We start from the raw sequence: 6,000 nt of genomic DNA on the forward strand, positions 1-6,000 counted from the left end.
CACAAGCATTTTCCTCACCACAAGGAGCTGGGCGGGTTTACTTTCTACTCCTAAATTTGGGCTGGGCTTTTAGCACAGCTCGAACCATTCATTGCATCACAAAGAGCACAAGATGGAGCATGACTCCTAAAGCACGCAGGTGGGAGTTGGAAGTTCTGCGCCTGAGATCCTTGTCTCCACCTCGATTCTCCCAGACTCACTTAATGCAAAATATATCTCGGGAGCAGCATTCCCCCATCATTATAAGACTGGAAACTTTCCAGAGGCTTTATAAAAGGCAGCTGAAATGCAGGAAGACCTTTTCTAAAGACCCTCTTTCTTTCATTAATAAGAACAAACATTGGAATAAAACGTTCTGCTTCTCACCAGCATCAGTACTCTGGGCACAGGAGGCCTTCTGTCTCTTGCTCTTCTGCTTGCACAGTGCCTACCCAACCCCAAACTCCCCAGATGTGCAAACAAGAGCCGGGGCACATTGGAGGTGACACAGCTGGTGTGCAAGAACACCGGGTGGGCGGGGAGAAACCCCTCACATAACTGAGCCCTAATGAGCTTCGTTTGAGCTTCAGACCTGCCTGGAGGGCTCAGATTTCCTGGCAGCCGCACAGCACCGCAGCCCTTCCTCAGCCTGGCTGCTGGATCTTTTCCCAGCCCAGCCTCGGGGAGCGAGGCAGCCCTGCCCCAGCACAGCCGTGCTCAGGTGCTGGAGGCTGGGGGAGGACTGCCTGCTTGTCTGCTGATCACAGGGCAGGTTCACACGCTGCAGCTTCACAAACGCTCTGCAGGTCGTACCCACAGCAGCAGAGCTGCCCCAGTACCTGAGTGCCACACAGGAGTGTCACCCGTGGGCACTGGGGGACATTGGCCAAGCCTGCTGAGCTCCCTTTCCTTACAGGTGATGTTGGCTGAGCCTTCTCAGGCTGCGAAGCCACTGTCTGCTCCTGTCAAAGGGCTTCCCTCAGTGTTGGGGAAGCAGAACAATTGCAGGTATCAAAGTAAAGATCTCCAAAAACATACAACTGCTCACTGAGGGCTAATGGGAACAAAGAAGGGAAGTGTTACGGCAAGGGAACACACAGGTGGTGGCAGGCACACACAGGTGGTGGCAGAAAGCACTGGCTAGCAAAGGAGATGATGACAGCACATTTCACAGCTATATTCTCTTCTCCCAAATATAGGCACCCCATTCCCTGTCTAAACTGGAGGATCAAAAATTCGAGGTTCCCTGGTGGGAATGAAGACTCCTCTTTCCTCCCCTGTATAAGTAAACCTTATCTCCCTTTCTCTAAGACAGCTAAAATACAACATCAGAAAGTATTTCCATTCCTCCCTGCACAGGATCAGTTCAGGAGGAGAGGTTTTGGGAGGCCATCTGTTCATACAGGTTGGATCTTGGAGAGGGATTCAGCCCCTTTGCCTAGGTCTGCCTAGATGCTGTTCCTTGCTCCACACCTGTGTGGGAACTGGATCCAGAGGCTGGTACAATAATCACAGCAATCACTCAGTAAGCAAGAATCAGAGGGCTGAAGCTGGGCTGAGGAGCTGAGGACGGGCAAACTCAGTGCAAATCACAGAGTTCATTCCAACCCCTTGCATGGAGGGGTGGATGAATGGAGCAGAGTTCAGCCCTATCAGAGATCCAAGCTATACACTGATCTCTTTCAAGTGGGCCATTTGGCTCTTAAAAAGCCTTTTTGTATGAAAGCTCACCATCTTAAGTACTCCAAAACTCACATGATGTCTCCTGTTTCCTTGAAACATCATGTGTCTCATGAGAACTAAGGGTTTGATTATTCATCCCAGTTTGGGAGTCATACAAGTTCACATGCTGCAGGGAAAGGGTCTGTCATGCAGCCCTACCCCATGTGCCACCCCCTCCACATGCAGGGAGCCAAAAGTCCAGAGGTCTGATCAGGGTGTTCAACCCAGCCCACATTTCTGTGAAGTGCTGCACAGCCCTCACTAGCCACTTGCAGAAGGGATACCCCCACAGGGCCATGCAGCTATGGGGGAAATACCATCCCAGTTTAAAACCAAATCTGTTCAAATGTGGATGCTCCCAGGCAGACTCATCCACTGGGAACAGATCCTATTGCATACTTAGGGATCTGGTGCCATTGGAGGAACCCTTGAGCATCCAAGACACCTGGGCAGGGCAGGGAAACATTCCCTAGGAGCTTGCCTCAGCCAAACCTTCTATTCCAGCAGAACGTCTTAGATGGCACTGGACACCTTGATATACACAGTTGGTCTCTTCACCTAGCACATACCAGGAATCAGTAAGCAACATTTTAAAAATCAATGGTTAAAAGGAGGAAGAAGAGAAGGGAGGGAGGGAAGAGAAGGCAGGACTAGCCCCTAAGGGTTTGTTGGGAGTGGGAGTGAGAACAATTTTATACTGAAGAATGGAATGGGATGAGAGGTGGTAAAATAAAGCATCTACATCTACACACACACACAAAACTTCTGCAATCACAGTGCAATAAACAATCATAAGGACCTTTTGGATTACAAATAATGGGAGAAGGGGAGGGGAAGGCAGAAGGAGCACCTTGAAAACCAAATGATGCTTTTAAAAAGTACATAATATAGTAATAATAGTAAAAAGACACTTTATGCATTGCAAAACCTTCATTCCAGGCCCTCCTGTGAAGTACCGCTAATTTCACAGTCAGCTAAAAAGAAACCAAACTAAAAAAAACGGAAACAAACGAGAATAAAATATGAAGCAATTAAAATATCTGTGTTCACTCCCTGTTGCAAATATCTTTGTTCACCCAAAGTCAGTGCTGTCATAGTGGAGCAGGCACCAGGCATACATTCCACGGTAAGCTGAAACCCGTGGTAAACCCACAGCTTTCTCTTCCCCACAGATATGTGGGTCAGCAGTGCAGGAACCTCCCCACTGCCCAATCGGGGTTACAGCCCGGTAACCGCTACAGGGTTACAGGGTTACAGCTCCCCTCCTTCCCTCCTGCTCCTCACCCATGTATGTGCCCTGCTGTGCCCCTGCCCTGCTCCCTGTGGCCCTGTGCCCGTCCCCAGTGGGACAGATGCCCCCATGGAGGTGGCTCAGCCACAGGAAGGTGCTGGCAGGCAGACACTGGACCACAGCTCAGTCTCTGCCTCAGCTTTGCACCTGCACCACCCCTGCAGCACCGATCCACCAGGGGTAGGAGCATCCCCACCCGGGGTAGGGGCTTCCCCACCCCCGGGAGCCAGGATGAGAGATGAGAGATGAGGCAGGATGGGTGGGATCGGTGGTGAATCAATGCTCTGACAGCCAGGGCCGGGAGGCACTTGGCACCGCCTGGAGGGGTCGGCCAGGAGTGACTGCACTCAGCCCTCAGCCAGGGCTGCCGACGCCTGCGGGAGGGGGTAAGTGGCCTTGAAATGCTAAGTGAAGGGTGATAATTGCAGCGAGATGCATCCGTTTGGTTAATCAGGAAGAAAACCTGTGTGTTGTGTCGTATCAATTTCACCACTTAGTCACCACTGGTGGCAAGAGGAAATGGTAAAATCTGTGGCTGGCCCCAGAGCCATCATTCCTCAAAGACCTTCAGCCAGTCTGGGGTCCAGATCACCTCAGCTTGATGAATACATAAAAAAAACAACAGTATTTTTTACAATGTTCCACATATCTATTCTAATCAGCTGTTACTGAAATGGAACTAAAATCTCTGATGCAGCCTAGCCCTGCTCTCACAACTGCTCTGCTGCAGCATCTGCTTCTCCCAAGACCAGCTTTTTTGCATACGTAGGAGTATTAAACCTGCTTTGGCAGAATTCCTGAAGTTAAACGTGCTTACTCAAATTCTCCATGCAGCAGAAACACCTAACTCAAGACACTTGGCTGTTTAAAGGTGGCAGTCTTGAAACTTATAGTCAACATGTTTCATGTGGACCAAATACTTTGGCAAATATTTTGGCTAAAACACTTCCATTTTTTCCTTCATTTGGAACTTTTTGACAAGGAGTACCGCTCTAGTTTGTGCAAAAACTGATAGGGGTATGTTGTATGTTGGGTATGGCCAGAGAGGAACAGGGACCACATTCCACAAGGAGAACTTTTATTAAAGTTCTGTGCAAGTTATTCAAGTATAACCTATCATAAGATAGAGCATAAGCCTCTACAGCAAATCAGGACAATAAAGGAATACAGAGAAAATACAGGAGGCCTTTGACAAGAGATTAAATCTCATTTGATCTGGAGTCCCCATCTCCCCCAGGCAAATAATGGGTCTCTGTGACACTGCCAGAGCCAGCTGTAGCATTAAAAATACACATATTTTATTGTCACTTATTGAGGAACTATAAAAGCACCAGTATCACAGTTCCTATTTTGCAGGGTGGCAGGCAGCTGTACAGGGTCCAACTTCTCTCATGGTCAGAGCATGTGCAACTCAGGCAATCTGAAAAACTTCTTCTCAGCACTTCTCCAGTGAACACATGAAGAAAGGTCCTGTCCCCAGGGCAACCACAGGATCAGTGGAAACCTCCCCTGGAGGAGCAGGGTGGCTGCCAGAGGAGAAGGCAGCAGGTACCAAGCAGGGGGTGCTGTGGAAACAGGTTAGCTCTGTCCTCCCTGTGCTGCTTGCCTTTTCTCCAAAGCTCCCAGCACTGCCTGCCTGTATGTTCCTGGGAGTCATGATACCCTTCTCTCCATGCTCATTTTCATGCCAGGACAAATCCCATTCTGTGCTCAAATTATTTAGGGTCACGGAGGTCGAGGGATCACGCACTGCAAACCAGCATGAGTCACCATGAGTGAGCTGCCCTGAGCTGACCACGGGTAAGAGCATCACAGAAAGGCAGCAGAGCATCTCCCTGGGCAAGGGAAAGAACAACAAAAAAAGTGGTTATTCAGGTGAGTGCTTTCAGAAATACCTGCCTAGTCCACAAGGTCTGAAAGTGGTGGGCGAAAATTGTTGAACAGTGAAAGCAGCATCCAGTACTACAGGAAAAGGCCTCATTAAGAGAGAGCGAGTCAGTCTTTTCTTGTGGGCAACACCCGTGTAACTGCAGGCTAATGGGAAACCCCTCCGTAGGTTTTCATGCACCAGCCCCCAAAATCCAGCTCTGAGGCTCTCTGGAATGAGCATGCAGGATCCTACCAGGCCCTCACATGCAGCATCAAAGCAATGCAGCTGCTTTTATTACAGCTGTGTATGAAAACTATCACAAAAGTGGCATGCCACTGCCAGCTGAGCTTTTGCCAAAGGAAGCTCTGCTTAATTAGGTCAAGAATTATTTGGTTAGTGGCACAGACATATTTATATGTAGTTTTCAGTGTCCACACAGAAGTTCTCACTAGCAGAACAAAGGGAAAAGGGATAGAGGAGAAAGAAAAAGGTCAGCAAACTCTTGGGAGAGGCAGCCAAGTTGATTCAATTAGGAAGTATAAAGCCAACACTACTGCTACCCTAACACTTGGACCATTACACTTTGCATTGTTTAAGTGGAAATAAACCCCAACCTCTGATTTTTTACAAGATTTATTCTTGTCCAAGTAAGCAAGGTCATCCTTTCCATGAGAGCATTGCACCAGGAGAAGAAAGGAGATCAGAGCAGACATGGCCTCAGGCTAACTGCACACTCCACACCTTAGGGTGGGCCACAGGGAGTCTCCTCCGGTCTCTCACTTCCTGGCAGTGCAAGCCAGGAGGAGATGGGATTGCTCAGAGGTGTCTGACTCACTGCAAAGGCGGCTGGACAGAACAGGCAAATCAGATATCACTGTGCAAGCAAACTGGGTGCGTTCAGGTGATCCTGCTGCAAGTCACAGCTGCATGTGAAAGGGTCAGAATCAATTATTTCTACATCAGTGCAAAAGGACGCCCAAACCAAAAGGCACAGGATTTGCCAAGGCATGCAAGGAGATAGGAAGAGCTAATTGTATTTGGTGCCACCAGCCTGAACAAAGAGAAATGGCCTGGTGAATAGGGGACCTAGTGAGCAATGGCCCCTGTGTCTGGGACCCAGAAGACGAGTAGCACAATG

The sequence above is a fragment of the Camarhynchus parvulus genome, chromosome 3 (assembly GCF_901933205.1).
Source record: "Camarhynchus parvulus chromosome 3, STF_HiC, whole genome shotgun sequence".
Taxonomy (NCBI): Eukaryota; Metazoa; Chordata; class Aves; order Passeriformes; family Thraupidae; genus Camarhynchus; species Camarhynchus parvulus.